At 38.6% G+C, this 16,451-nt stretch overlaps 1 protein-coding gene across 3 annotated transcripts in view; it reads left to right on the top strand.

Annotated features, from left to right (window-relative positions):
- Positions 1-234: 234 nt before the first annotated feature.
- Positions 235-16,451, top strand: part of jing — a 300,757-nt gene continuing 284,540 nt past the window's right edge. For all 3 annotated transcript variants that reach the window (XM_065235696.1, XM_065235693.1, XM_065235694.1), the window contains exon 1: positions 235-1,844. The gene's annotated coding sequence lies outside the window, so the exon portion shown is untranslated. The remainder of the gene's footprint in view (positions 1,845-16,451) is intronic.

The raw sequence follows: 16,451 nt of genomic DNA, 5'->3' as shown, positions 1-16,451 counted from the left end.
CATCTATGCTCGAGTGAGTTCTGTGCAGAGCGCTCTCCGGCCGACTGTGGATGAGAGTGTGCCATAGAGAGAGCCAGAGGGAGAAGGAGAGTGTCGTTCTTCTGATTGTTGATGGCTATTGATATGTGTGTGTGTGTGTGTGTGTGTGTGTGTGTGTGTGTGCGTTCGGGCCGCCGTCGTGAGGGGTTCTGCGCTGCGAATGTCTGGGTTTTAAATCCAGTCCGCCTTGAACCTCCGAAGGGACGATATCGTGAGACCGTCGGTTATTGCGCGCGTTAGTCAAGACTCTTCCTGAAGGAACAACACTATTCAAGCTGTGTATCAATTATACTAGCCATTTTTTGTTGTTGGAAAGAGAAAAGCTCTTGCCAAGCATCATCGATCGTGTTTAGAAACAAGCGAATTTCATCAATCAAAGTGTGAGCGTTTTCGATTTTCGTTTATGAACTAGACGCTCTCCGTTCCGTTGTTTGTAAGTGCGTCTATTGTTCTGTCCGATCAATAGAAGATCGATCATTATCATCGTCGTGAATGAATGGATCCGCGCCCTCTCCGATGGTCGTCGTCGTCAGTGTTCATACTACTACTGTAAGTGCAGCAACTACCACCACTAGTGAGAAGAGTTTGGTGTAAAGAATAATAATAATAATAACAACAACAGCAAAAGAGTGTGGGAGATTGATTGTGATTGTCAGGCAGCCAGCCTAAAGCGATAGAAATTTTCAGTTCAGTGAATTTGATACTCATCCGTCGACGTCGTAGCATTCGCGTGTGTAGATGTGTGCGTGTGTATGATTTTTATGCTGCTGGTGCCCTCTGCAACATATCAGCAGTGGCCCTCGCTGTCTCTGTCTATGCCTATTATATAAGAGAAAGAGCATAGCAGTTGCGGGGAAGCGGGCAAACGCGATCCCGTCCCGGGTGTGTAGTCGTCGGTTCGTTGCGGAAAGCGGGAAAGAGGTGTGTTCCCTCAGGGAAATCATCAACGCGGGTTAGAGAGAGATTATTGTCGGAAGGCCCGTCGTATAGTGTTTGTGTTTGTTTAGCAGTGTGTGTGTGCGTGCGTGCGTGCGCGGTGCACCGAGGGTCGATAGAGGACGTGAAGGGCGCGCTCGAGTGTCCGCGTTCCCGGAATAGTGTTTGTGCGCCCTCGGTTTTGGCCCTTGCAAGAAGGGACTGCCCGTCGCGTGCGGTTCGCTGTGTTTGTGCATCAACATAATATTCCGATCTATCCACACAGCAGGAAAGCAAGCATACGTGTGCGCGCGCGCCCCCGTGTTTGTGTACGTGACAGGGTAACATCATTGGAAGAAGCACAGAAGAGAGAGAGAGAGGGGAGTCCAGGAAAAGAAGAAAATTTTATGTTGCCTGGAGCATCATCAAAAAATATGTTTTTCCTCCATCGCGCGACCTAAAGCAGCAGTAGTGCCAAGGCTTGCGGGCAAGATTTTGAATGTTTCTTGGAAATTGAAATTTGTTCGCGATCACGGTTTCCCGGTACCCACGGTAAACGGCAGCCCAACTTCCGGTGGCGGACGCGGGATCGATTCGCGACGGCGGAGGAAGTGAGGCGCGCGAACGAGTGGTGTGCAGTCTGAGTCTGTGGAAGCAGGCAGGTTCGTGGAAGTGCCATTTCCGAGAAGTGAGAATCAGAAAAGGATACACACTGGCAGCAGCCACCACTTTGGGATTACCAAAAACGGGTCGTGTGTGAAAACTGAATTGTAATCAACTTTTGTTCGTGTGCTTGAATATCGACGGAAAGAATCTCGGCCACGAAACTATGGATTATTTCCGGATGCTGTAGGAACGTAAGACGTAATCGATTTCATCCGTGTTAGAAGGTAATTATCATAATATTATATTCACTGTGTAGTTCGTTGTTTGACTCCATCGAGCTTTATTACGGGGGGAGGAGGATTCTGATCGTGGAACCAACATTGATTTTCCCGTTTTCGAACCGAAGGGTCCATCAAATGTCGAACCATGCGGACATTTTCTCTTCTTGCCTGGTGTGGTGCTCTGGCTGGTTGGCTGGATGGATGTGTGGTTCTTATGCCCTGGCCAGTAGCGTAGCAGAGGGTTTGGCAAAAGCGGCCCGAGCTGCCTTCTTATTCAACTGGTTAATGTTCGCTTAAGTAAACATAATATTTCTGATGCAGCCGCAGTTTAGTATTTTCAGTTTGATAAAAAGTATTTTCCATCTATTAAAGTTCTGTGGAAAATATCTGCACATTTAAAAAAAAAAATTGCAAGTCTGTTCAGTCAGTTCTAAATTGACTGACTCCGATTCATATATCAGATGTTCTTAAAGGAAATCCTTGCTCACTAATTCCATTTTCGCAGACGGAAAATTTTTAAATTGAATATCATTACAGTAATCTATCCAACGTAGCCTCATGGGCATTGGCAAAACCTTGCGGTACTTTGATTATAATACCAGGTCTCAGTGCTAATCTAGATCTTAACCGAAACGGGAAAGATGGACACGAGTGTTGCCACCTGCGATATTATGATGGGTCTTCAATATTTTGGAAAGCATCACTACACATTACGTTTCTTGCATACTTTTAGAACAACCTAGTTTTGAAGAATCAACCAAATGAAGTTTACAATAGCAAGCCTGATAGCTACAAATGACGGGACCAAGGGTGACATGGATGCATGAATCGGGAACGCAAGGGCTGCGTTTGCGAGCTTACGAAGAGTTTGAAGATCAAATCAGATAGGTTTAAGCACCAAGGTCCGAGATTTCAACTCGTATGTGAGGTCTGTGATGTTTTACACCAGCGAGACATGGTTCGTGCCTGAAACGAGCACACAAAGAATACATTTGTTCATCAACCGTTGCCTCAGTGGCGTCGCCCTAACCTCAATATTTCTGTGCTCCATCGCTCAAAACGTTCACAAATATCAAAATATGACTTGATATGGATGAATATCAGTAAAACTAGCAGGTGTGCAATTATTGTAATTGATTTGAATGTCATTATTGCATGATATAACGTTGGCCTCACAACTTGATTTCAGATAGTGAGCTCCACCGTCGATGTCATCAGAAACCGATATCAGCTGGAATCCAAGAACGTGAGTAGATGACCCAGTGGGTCAGCCACACACTGAGGAAGGGGACGGAGGCATGTGGGCTCCGGACTGGCGGTGAAGCCTCAACAGGAAAAACAGAGATGTCGATAGGGATTCGAACTGGGTCCAGATTGGAGGAAGAGCAAGCAGTCGCCCAGGATGGAAGTTTTTCGTTTTGGCCCTTTGCACCTTTGAATGCAATGTGCTGAGCTGTATCGGAAGTTCCGAGAGTGCCGTTCATCGGACTAAAGCGTCCTGTTTCCCGGTATTTCACGAGAAAAATATAAAGATACTTTTAATCTAGTTCGTTTATTTGGTAGGCTCAATCGCTTTAGCTTTACGGAGCCGATCATTATTTGTAACAAAATTCTCTTATTCCTATGTCTAGTAGAAGTTGGACCAAATACTCGCGGTTTGTCAAGTTACTTAAAATAAAATAATGTCTTTATGCAATATCAAAGCTTGGGAAAAAGCCTTAGGACTAAAAATTTGAACATATTTCAGTTTTAGTAGCCAGTTTTCTTAAAGTAAGCAAATTGAGTTTAGCTTTTATCGGAGAGAGATGCTGTCATTTTAGAGCAAATGTTCGAGGAATCTGGACTCCAGGAAACAATCGCTCTTACTTACTATCCGTTAACGTTGACTTCAAACCAGTTTATACGATTTTCAAATCGTGTGTGAAAGCTCGTTTTGAAGGAACTTCATCTATCGCTTATATTTAACTAGTCTAAGCTGGTCGCTGGATAACACGTCTTCGGGAAATTTATGTGCTTCTCGTTCATTTTAGCAGCTGTTTATCGGTAGTCAATGAGAAAAGCAGATGACAGTTTTTATTGATGAGCCAGAACCAGGCAATAGTTCACAGTTCGAAAAACTAGTTGAAATTTCTGTTATTAAGATGCTCATTTATTATAAAAGTTAACATGTTAGATTGCTTAAAGTTTCGATACATTTTATGAAATATTCCAAATATTATATGCAACCCTCCATCTTTGCAAGCAACATTTCTTACAAGCTGCTAGTTTACATGACAAGGAAGCTTACATGCATGAATGTTAGCATGCATTGTTTTTTACATCATTTACATCAGATTTATTTTCTGTGATTGTTGTGAAGGAACATCGTGAGTGAAACCAATTTAATTTAAACAAGCGTCTGTCGTTTATTCGCTCCAAATTCATGTTATAAAATATTGTGGAATTTGTATGGACTTCTGTTCAATCTTCAGACGTCAAAACCTAGCATCTCGACGCCGTTAACTTCATTGTAATGAATCAAATGGGCTTCAAATCATCGAAGAAGAACTTTATTCAGTGTGTCGACAACCTGGAAAAAATCAGGGAATATCAGGGAATTCCTTTTTGGACCTGGAAAATCAGAAAATATCAGGGAATTTCATTCAAAGTCAGGGAAATATTTCTTTATAACAGAAACATATTAATAAGTATGGCTGGCTTCGCTAGTTTCAAACAACTTAAATACTCGTTGTAGTTTGAGGATGGTTTTCAATTTCATTTGCTCGATCCAGCTGTGTCCAACAAAAATCAATTCCTTGAGTGCATTGGAGTGCTTTTGAGTAAATGCAAGAATGATTAAGAGTTAAGCTGGGCTTAGACAAGGCAAGTCATTGATTAACTCAGTTGAATTCAATTGGCTTGAAAAGTGGATCAATTGACTTGCCTTGTCTAAACCCAGCTTTAAGAGAAGATAATGATTTTTTTCTGAATACTTCTACTTCTTGCTCCTTATTGTGTTCTTAAAAGCTTGATTAGCTCAAAGAACTAACTTAATGAGAATTTAGGATAATGATCTTGCTTAGGAGTTTTTTTTTATTGCTTGGAGTAGCACTTTTATGATTGAATGATGATTGAAAGATACGTACACAAGCATTGCTTTGACATCAAAGAGTGGCTGTATTAAGTATTCATTGTCAACCTGGTTAGCTCGTAAAATTAGCTTCACAGTAAAGTTTTAGTATGGTAATGTTGCTGTTATTGCAATTTAGATAGAATTAACTTACATAATTTTGGAGATGAAAGCTTGTTTTTACTATTTCCCACCGGAGAAATCCGCCCGCGAATTAGCTTTTGGTTAAGCATATTATCCGGAATAATTTTCTTACGGAGCTGGGTCTCAAAATGTGCTGAATGCAAAACAAATATAATGGGATTAAAAATAAGTGTTTCATATGTGAAATGCAGAGTGACCAGTGAACCGGGAAAACCGGTAAAATCTGAAATTTGAAGTCACCGTGACAATCCCATGAATTTAGTTGACAAATCTGGGAAAATATATCTCGTTCTCTCTTCGAACACAATAAGATTTCAAGACCCTTGGACTGGTCTAGATTTTCAGAATAACTACAGTCACTTTGAAGAACTATTAAGAGAATTTTAGAATTTTTCTCCAAAGCAAATTTGAGCAGATCTTAGAATGAATTCTAGAGATAACACCAAGGTATTTCAGATAATATTTTCTAGGGAGCTTTAGGAAAACCTCTAGGAGAGTTTTTACTAGATCTCCCAAGAGTGAAGAGGATTCCAGGATTCTTGAGGGTACAATTCCAAAATAATTATGCGTAGATCTAAAGGGATAGTCCGAGTATAATCCCAAGCGCATTTCGAAATGAATTTCTAGAGAATGTTAATGAGAATTCCATGCAATTTTCAGAAGAATTTAGAGGAGAACTCCAAGATAGTTCTGAGCAAAATTTGAAGACAATTCTCGGCGGGAGAATTTCCCCTGCGAGATGGTGTTGGCAGGGAAGGAGGATTACAAGTTTTGCTCACAAAAGCTAATAGGTCCTTTTCAATTGTTGGTCTGAGGTTAATTCTACGTAGAATTTCATGCAAATTAAAAAAAATGAAGCTCCAGTGAACTCTTAGAAAGAGTTTATAATTCAAGGAAAGGATGAATTTTAAGAATTTTTTTAAGTGCTCTACAGAGAACTTCTGTACTATTATACAATCAATTTCAAGGGATTTTCAGAGAGAATTTCTAATTTATTGTATAAGAATTCAGGAGCGATCAATGTGAAAGGAAATTAATCTAAAGAATAATCAAATGAAAGCCTTAAATTTTTGGGCGAAATTTTCATACACAAATTGTGAAGACTTCGAACCTATCGCAGATCCAAATTCAAGATCTAGCAAAGGTGCTGCTGTCTTAGAAATTAGCCATTTAACCTCCATCGCTTCATCGCTTTTAATTTAGTGCTTAATTAAAATACCTTAACGGCGATAATTTCCAAAACCCGTTTCTCATCACAATTTTCAACTGTCTATTTATAAGAGTATCAGGGGAAACAACGGAAGTTTCTAGTGACAGTTGATCATTACTCTGAATTTTTCTAGCAAAATATTTTCGGAGATTTATATCGATCTTCCATTATGGAAGCTTTAAATTTAATTTTGCTGGTCACTATACACATCAATTGGGTTGATGCATATATTATGTCACGCTCTAAGCAGGGAGTAGGGGGGGGTCTAAGATTTTGTGACAAGCAATGCATTAGGTATAGGAAAAACGTCACGATAGGGGGGAGGGGTAATTTTTTGCTCGATTTAGCGTGACATAATTAATGCATGGACCCTTATTCATGGACATCATGCTATTGCCAATTCAGAGAAAAAAAATAGCATTTGGCGTCAGATTATCATCTTTAATATTATGCTGTGGCTGTCAGTTGCGTCGAATTATTTTTCCTGAAACGGCAATATATTAAAGTTGATAATCTGACGCCAAATGCTATATTTTCTCTACATTGAAAATATTTAAACAAAACATTCTGTCAGACGGTGGTTGTTTCCGGAACTTCTTATGATGGAAAATACGAGACTACTGTGTTCATTATGACCAGTTACCAGTGTGTAGTTATGACCAACTCAAATTTACTCGCAGCAAATATATTTACTCTGAGTACAGCTGTCTGGCCCCTTGGTTTGTACGGAGTATAAAGTCGAGCGCAGTAAGCAACACTTTTTAGTTTAGACCCCGCTCATCAGCACGCCTGCTGGTCATAGTGTTGCTAGAAGTTCAAACTAAAAATGAACCTCGTTAATATACCCGAAGTGTCGTTCAGATTAACGGGAGTCCACGATACAGTGATTTCAGACCAACACATCGATAAAATCGTTATCCACCCTAAAGATGAAACCCACCAAAATCGGGAAGCTTTGTCAACGATAAACGAAATGTGCTGTTTAAATGTAGGTTGCGAGTCCAAAATGACACCTAGGCCTTCAATAACAACGCCTAGCAATGTATAATTGAACATCAAGGGCTCATTCATGCCAAACAATGCAAAAGATGGTCATTGATCGATTTTCTCTTTGGATGATCCCGTCACGACCATGTTGAGACTCATTCGATTATTATCAACGTAAATCCGGAAATAGAAGATATTTTCCAACGCCCAATACGACAAGCACGGTGGGAAACGTTTTTTAGGATGAGAAATTCGATTAACACACCATTTATCAGACTTAAATTTGAGTACAACGATGGATTTTGTTCCACCTCTAAGTAAAATCATCCTTAGTCGGGAAGCAAAATGACTGACTCCTGCTTCCTGCCTCTGACTACACAACTGTGCTTTCCCACCATTTACCACCATCATGCCCATCGCCATCATCCGCCAGCCAGCCATCAGCAGGCCCCGAATGAACCCGAAAATCCCGTCCCGATCCCGATCGAAAGAGAAAAAAAAAACTCTACGGGAAGAACCCCGACAGCGAAGAGTGAGCAGACGAGCGAGTGAGCGAGCGACCGAGATAGGAGAAAGACGAACCCACCGACACCGAACAACGGCAGTCAGCAGCAACAACAAAAACAGAGATTCCCTTCTGGCGAATGACGATGATGACGATGATGACGGGTTTTGGGTTCTCGTGTACTGCGAGCGACGAACCTTCTTACGAACGAACGGTTTTCAAACCAGGAAGGAAGAGTTTTTCCCTCGTTCTTTTTTTTTTGGAGGAAAATCTTTTTCGGTTTAAGCCACCATCACCACTGGGAAAACTGTCGGTCGTTTTCATTCGGGAATTAACTGAGAGTGAATTAATCTTGCTTTTAGGTAGGTATCTACCTTTCGCGGTGTCGTTTCATCTTCTTCTTCGACAAAGCCGTTTTTAGGACTAGTTTAACTAGGTGATTAATTGCAGTGACATTGGGCGGCAGGTGCGATTTTCTAATTATGGAAATTGAGTTGTTTACACGCACCGAATGCGGTATGATTTTGAGCCACGACAAAAGGGTGGGTGGTTGGAGGGGGAGGGGTAAGCTTTATGTAATGAAGTTTCTCAAGATAGACTTGGTGGTAGTTGCAATACGGTTAGGAGTAGGATTTTATTATGTTTTTCCAAAACTTTTCTACACGGGCACTCGACAGTACCTATTAAAGACTACTATTCTATTTAATTTGAAGAAAAGTAGGACTGCTCAAATATAGTAATGAAAATTACAAATATAAATGCTACTCATTTGTGAGTAACAGTTACTCGTTAATGGGTTAAAAATTTACTCATTTAATTGCCGCTTCTCTTCGAATTGTACTGTCAAGATTCCGTGTAAGTCTCACATCCCGATTATTTGCACAGTTCGAAAAAGTAGTGTAAATTTCTGTTCAGTATAATGCACATAAAAGGAGCGTCATATATCATATAAGTTTACATTATATATCATGTAAAGTTCTGAGACATTTCATGCAATGTAGCAAATATTGCATACAAAAGCCCATTGTTGTAAACAACATTGTTTACAAGTTGCTCGGTTGCGTGAAATCAAATACAAGTTTACGTAAATGAATGTTTACATCACTATTAAAATTCTGAATTTTTATCTGTGTATGAACAATTTTTACCCAAGCAGAACTAACAATTCCGTACTCTCATCACTAGCATAAGCATTTCACCTCAAATCTGATATTGACATTAATAAAGTATCTTCTTCAACTTTGAAATTTTCGTCAAATCTAGACTAACATTTGAAAGGGTCGGAAGAGGCAAAATGTAAACAAACATTATTTTCCCACATATAGAGAGAACAGTTCGTTCACAAAATCCTGGACAAACACCGAAAAGTAGAAGAAATTATCACTTCAAATCAACAAAAACGTTTCCTCTTACATGGCATATTTCCAATTTGCAACTCTATGATGCATCTGGTTGTTACGCCTTGCACCAGAACTACGAATTATATTGTTTAAATATGCCAAACGTACTGATTCTGTAGTATCTAGTCACGCCCGATTAATTTGAAATGCGCCCGATTGATATTTCACGTGTTAACAACGAACAAAAAGAAGACCAATAAAAATCTCCGGGCGTAATCCCACTCTCACAAAATTTGCGAACGAAGAACCAAGGCGTAACAACAAACGAAAAATCCCGAGGGTGTACTTCCACGGCGTATCACCAGTGTTGGCAGTTCAAAGGGTGGAAGATCCGGGGGTTAAAAACATGTAAGAAATTATCAGGGCGTATGATGTTTTCTCCTCAATTTCACGAGGAGCACAGACAAACAGACATACACTTAGAAGAAAATTCTTCAAAAAATATCGTCAAGCGTATTTTGTATGCGCACATTCACAACCACATTCCCAAGCATTGTTTTGCAAACGGAGCATCCCTCGTTCATGCGATTTTTTCACTACTTGCTTTTCCCTCGTTCTGTCAACTGTGTTGAATAAAAACAAAACAGATGGAAGTCAGTGATGTCGGTTCTACGAATTCTACTATACTACTTCTACTATATTGAATTCTGCAGAAATACGGATCCGTAGGGAAAATTCACAGAAGCTAAGACTTTTTTAGGGATTTGTTTTGTTTGTTTATTATGCTTTTTCTTTTGCTGGAAACAAGTTTTTAAACGAGGTAATGCATCACTTATTAGTGCCCTTTCTAAATGTAGATGTGTCAATGTATTATGTATCAATCAATGATATTCATTGCGAAGTATTGAACATCAATAACTGGTAAAAGTTGATAGAATATTACAATCATCAACATGATTTGTTCTCGAATTATGTGTACATCGTACAACTTAATGTTAGGAACGGAATGACTAATGTGCAGCAGTTTTGATGTAATATTCAACAACTTTTTTTTTGTATTCGTCAGTGTCTCCAGTGGGATGCCTTGATCACTTATCATTTTCAAGAGCTGACATCTACTAACTAGACGTGAAAAAGAACTGGCATCACTGATAAGTTCGCAATGTGGTGGCTTGCTCAATGCTTCAGTGGCGCCACCATGCAAAAGGAAGCACATTCCCAACTAAAACATTATTTGCGATGAATGTGATTGTGAGTTTTATGTCTGTTTGTCTGTGATGATAGATTACACTATTAACTATAATTCAAGCTTATAAAATCATCCATACAATGGAAATTCGTGAAAAAGGATAAATTTTTAGGTCATTAAAATTTGGAAGCGATTTTCTCGTTATGGTGATTTTGGAATTCCGCCCTTTTCAAATGTTAGTCTAGAAATAATGTAGGTTTACTCCCACAGACATGGAAACGGCAAAGATCTAGAATCGAAACACAAAAATGAAATTCGAGATCTCAGAAAAAGCCGGGATGCAACTTTACCAGACAAACTTTGAATTGAAAACTAGTTTTTTTTTACTTGACACGGCTCAATCGTCTCAAAAAACTCTACGGAGCCATGAGTCTAATAATAAATTTCGAATTTGAGATAGGTGCTTATCTTCAAACTAACTCAGTTTTAAGGTGTTATTTTTTTGCGGTTAGACTTCTTAACGTTTTTAAGGTCATAATGGCATTTCATCATGGATTTGGCATGAATTTTCAACGCTTGTAAGCAGTTCTTATAGTTGTGACTTATTTTATTCCTAAAAGATTGGTTAGCCATAGAAACGTGAATTTTGTTATCTTTGCAATCTCAAAAAGTTTTCGATGTGCGATGTCTAGCATGTTAATTTTAGAACCTTGAAAATGTTTCATGTCACAGAATCTGTTATATTGATATGTGCATCCGGCATTCAGATAATGATATTGAATTTATTGAATGTGCATCCGGCATGCAAACGATTTTTCCAAGTTTGAGATCTAATACATCTCACTATTTTCAGACTATCGTTCTATCTCACTAATTAATGTTTCAGAAATTACTAGTCCCACAATCTTCAGTTTTTTTAGACCAGGCAGGATCATGGCATTTTTTTTTTTTTTTTTTTTTAATTGACACCGTCTTCAACCAGAGGTTGTACAGACTGAATACTTAACACTAGACAACGGACGACACTCAACACCCAGTAGACCAGTAGGGAAATTTCCGGGTTGCGAAAAGTTCCACCGGCTGGAGCGGGAATCGAACCCTCACTTCGTGGCACACACAATACGCCTGAACGACGGGTGACGCCGCTAACCGCACGACCACGAAGCCCATCATGGCATTTGCTTTCAATTGATATCTCAGACTCTTGAATTTTTTTCTAAATCCTGGATATTCAATTTCTGTGAACGGGATCTTGAAAAATTTGCTTTCACTGATTGAATTAAATTTATTTGTTTGGAGCTGATCTCAAGATATCTTTGAAAATGTCTCATGGATTTTCGCTATAATCATTGCAAAATATGTTCAGAGTTATTTCCAGGATGCCCCTCAATAATGTTATCATTATCTCCGCTATTGTCCACAACGGTATTGGAAGTCCTGAAAACTCTTGAAATTTACACCATATTTATCTTCGTATTCTTTATGATTCTCGCGATAATTTAGACAAATTTCTCTCCATTATTTCCATCAAAATTCCGCTGGAATATTCCTCAGAAATCTTTTGGTTGTATCGTTTAGAATTTAGAAAGTATTCTCATACAAAAAATGTAGGGGGAATGGCTCTAATGGCATAGGCCAATGGATCTAAGATTGGCATAGGCCAATGGAGCTAAGATTACAATTTTATCTAGATGAACGCGTCATTGGGACGGTACTAATGGATATTTTTGGTCGCTATTGAAAATTTAGCCGATTGCTGAATTTATGTATGGGCCCAAATTAGGGGTATTTAGGCCGACATCACATACATTTTCTCTATGTATGGATTTCGCCACGAGATTTTTTCTCAAAACTCGGTCACTATTTTGAAGTCAGTCACTAAACAGTCACTTTTTACACCAAAAAGTCACTATTTCCCTAAAAATAGTCACTAAAGTCACTTTTTCACAACTAAATTAGAGGCAAATGGAAAAATATCAACACCATTTTTAAATTGAGTACTTAGCACTAAGGAAGTCTACAGTAGTTATGATAAAATATGCATATCTGTTGAAAAATTAACAATTTTAACCAGGATGACCAGTGAACCGCAAAAATTCAAGGACCTTTGAAAAACCAGGATAAATACTGGGAAATGCCTTCAATTTCGATAAAAAAAATCGGGGAAAATATACCTCCTATCTCCAAACATAAATTCTAAACCTAGGAAACTTTTCAAGGGTATTTGTCTGTGCTAGCTTTTCAGAAGTCTTTGAAGAATTATCAAGAACTTAAAAAAAATCAAAGGACATTTTAAAACAATTTTAAATGAATTCTTGGAATGACATCAAGACATTTCAGAGAAGAATACCAAAGTACAGACTACGGAAGTCTCATGTAAAATTAAGTGCTCTGAGGGCCGATTTCTTCACCTCCGTTGAAATCTTGAACCAGGTTTATCCATATAGTTAAACCTAGATGAAGGCTTGAGCGGAGGTGAAAAACCCAGCCATGAGACTGACACATACGAGCGTTGCTTTTGATTATTGTTTAAATGATTAAAGATGCAAAATTCAGCTCCGAAACAATTCTGGAAATAATTCCAATATAATTGAGAGAATTCTATGATGATTGGATGAGGATTCTACGTCCAATTCTACTAAGAATTCAAAACTAGTTCTGACTTTTTTGTTAAGAGAGCTCTGATGAGAATTCCATGTAAATCCCGTGAACTCCAATAATGATCTCTGCGGATAGTTATAAAAGAATTCTGGAATGATTTCTGAGGATACTTTCAAGATAACTCTAAAGAGGTCGAAAGAAATTCCGAGAAGAATTCCAATGGAATCGGTTTTTGAGGGTTCAATCTCAAAGGAATTATTCGAAAGTTTCAAGGGTATTCTGAGATGGATTTATGTTTTAAGAATTCTGAGGAAATACCATGGAAATTCTGAGAAGAATACGAATTGAATTTCCAATAGAATTCAGGGTAGAAGTCCAAGATTATTCTAAGCTGAAATTTATGAAACGCTCACCGCTAAAAAAAACTCCGGGAAAATCCGGAAATTGCTATTTACTGGCCACCATGTATAACGTAATCAAAAAGAAATTATTCAAATCACTTCAAGTGCTCTTCATATGAGATTCCGTTGAGAGTTTCGATTTAATTAGAGGAATTGATGAAATTTTATTTTAAGGTTCATGACAAAAACAGTTTATTCCAATATTAAACCTTATTTGAGTCACATGTCATTATTTATTACTTATTTATTATTTAAAAGGGATAATGTCTGGGTTGCAGCAAATTAAATTTATATCAGGGTTAATTCACTTTGAATCCTACTCCAAAATGCAAAAGTACTTCAAATTTTGCTGTACATTTGCCTGGCATTTTCCTCGAAATCCTCATAATAGTCTCTTCAACGCTACCTTAAGAATCACCTTCAGTTGTTTTTCTGAAACACTTCTTAAAGTTATTTTTGATTTCTTGTCAAATTCCCTTGGAATTCTTCTCAGAAATCCTTTACTCATTTGGCATTATCTTTAAAATTCTAGGTTCTGAAAAAAATAAATGTTTCGTAAGATATTGATAAACAATTTTTATGTCTATGATCATGATAATCTTTCCAATTCAGATCACAAGATTGCGAACTTTAAAAATGGTCTTAGCCAAAATTCTGTCTCTTATATATTCTGTGGTTTATCAAGTCCAAATTAAGACCTTACAATTTGAATTTGTATATGATCTTGAAAATTGTTCTTTATTAGGAATCTTGAACATTATTTAGAATCTTAAATATGATTTCAGGTCCAGAATTTGAAATCATCTGGAATTTCCTGGTGACTTTCAAATTTGGGGCTTCACAAAATTATCTAAAACTAAATTTGACAATTAGAGGAAACGAGTGTTCACTCGGCTGTCGACAAAAGCAGGCCACTCTCGATGTGTGCTACGCGATCGTCTGTTTTCTCGGCAGCAACCATTGTGTGGTCCTCCTCATTGTTCTTCATCAGCAGTTCTTTCGGTCGATGCGTCGTCGACTTTGGAAAGCAACCGTTTCGTGATGAGTGTATGAGTGCTGACCACGTTTTGCGTCCATTGCTACAATGGACGCGCTCTGACCCTCGTTGGCGTACAACAATTTGCCATACAATGAAACTACTGGAAGCGGATCCCGTTCTGATGGAGGAGGCTTTTTGGATAGCGGAAGATAAAGTCTTTATTGTGTTATACCTTTTGACTATAGTTTTAAGATGTATTGTATAGTAACCAAGAATCCTCGGCTCTGTAAAGTTAATTCGGTTGAGCCTTATCAAATAAATAAATAAACAAAAAAAAAAAAAATTAGAGGAAATGGATGTAATGACGGCCTAAATGCCCCTAATTTGGGCAATCGACTAAATTGTCAATAGCGACCAACAATATCCATATGTACCGTCGCAATGACGCGTTTATCTAGATAAAATTGATAAATAGCAGATTTTTAGCGATTGGCCCAATATAAGATCCATAGGCCAACATTAGAACCAGAGTTAAAGATTAAGCCTTATTAAAATGAATTCAATTTTAAAATTATTGTTGAAATAAATTATGCCGGTATTCTTTTCCACCATATTTAGCTGTTTATATGAAACCTGGAAAAATACGGGAATTATCAAGGGGTATTCAAGTCTGCACACCTTAATCTGTGCCAAGAGTTTTGGCAGTGCCGATAGCTGTGCCAAGCGTTATGCTGATCATTCCGAAGTGTATAAATCAAGGTGTCAATATCCCATGAGTTTGGCAACCCTGAAGTGTGACTTTTGTGATTGTGTTTACATTTTCAATTTCTCTAATTGGTGACCATGGTTCATGGCAAATATTAAGCTTCATTCTTATTAGAATTGGGATTGGGCAGTGAAAGAGGAACTGAAAGCCATAACACCTATACGACCCGTCCAAAATCAAACCCAGAACTCGAACGGACGAAAGTTCAACATCCTCGAAACAGTTCTGATCAGTGGCGTCGCGTAACCTCACTTTTTACCTGTTCAACAACTTTGAAAACGTTATTTAGGGTCATGTCTACATTCCAATCAGTTTCAAAGGGTTCAGGGTCTTCTAGTTTGACTGATTTGTATCCATTTGAACCAATATTATTTTGTTAGTTTATGTTTTGAGTTGTTGAACAGGTAGATTGAGGTTAGGGCGACGCCACTGGTTCTGATTGACTCAGAACTACGCAACCTCGAAGACATCACCAAGCCTATCGAATCGCAGATTATGATGTCTCCTACCATCACCAAATTACATAAGTTCAAGCATATCAAGTTCACGATTCTTTGCAGATGTGATACCTTCCACAAGGCACCACCAGTCAAAACCAATGGCCAATGTACCACCAGTGAAAACCAACCAATGTGGGGGACTTCATATCTGTCATACCTAGGAAACGGTGCATCTGCACTTCAATTGTACCCTGTGCTTGTTGTTGTTCATCAGCAAATTACTTAGTGTCGTCATGCGTCATGCATTTTCGAGATTGAGCAAGGTCTTATAATTGATTGATTGGTAGGCCACCCATCGCACCCGGTCCTTTATAGACGAACTATAGACAACAGATTGAATCGCTGATGATTGGGTGTACTCACCGAATAGAATGTAATTGCATTTTTGATTGCATTGATCTGTTCCTATAAATCCTGTACTGTTTCGCTAAGACAATCGTTCAGATCTGATGGAATATTTGAGGTTAATACGTATCGACATTCGTCAATAAGTACTGGGATTTGTATGGACATCCCTATAAAGTCCTGTGGATTTCGCATCGAAGTCCATACCAATTGAAACCAATGACTGGAAAAACGTAGGAGTAAACGATAAAATGTTCATCCCGGCAAGACCGGGATTCTAACCTGGCCGAAATACAAAACCCATCACCCACACCCCCTATGATGTGTTTTTTTTTTTAATTTATCGTTCGTTCTGCATAACAACCTTGTAAAACAAAACAAAATCATCCGCAGCTGGCACCATATTGTCGTCATTCAAATGATTGTTGTCAGTGTCCACTCGGCTGTCGACAGAAGCTGACCACTCTCAATGTGTGTCACGCGATCGTCTGTTTACTCGACAGCAACCATTGTTTGGTCGTCTTCATTGTTCTT

Source organism: Ochlerotatus camptorhynchus, unplaced genomic scaffold, assembly GCF_037179485.1.
Source record: "Ochlerotatus camptorhynchus isolate MF236.1 unplaced genomic scaffold, CSIRO-AGI_Acam_v1.1 ptg000503l, whole genome shotgun sequence".
In the NCBI taxonomy this organism is placed as follows: domain Eukaryota; kingdom Metazoa; phylum Arthropoda; class Insecta; order Diptera; family Culicidae; genus Ochlerotatus; species Ochlerotatus camptorhynchus.
The sequence above is the reverse complement of the archived record's forward strand: the minus strand, read 5'-3'. Positions and strand labels throughout refer to the sequence as shown.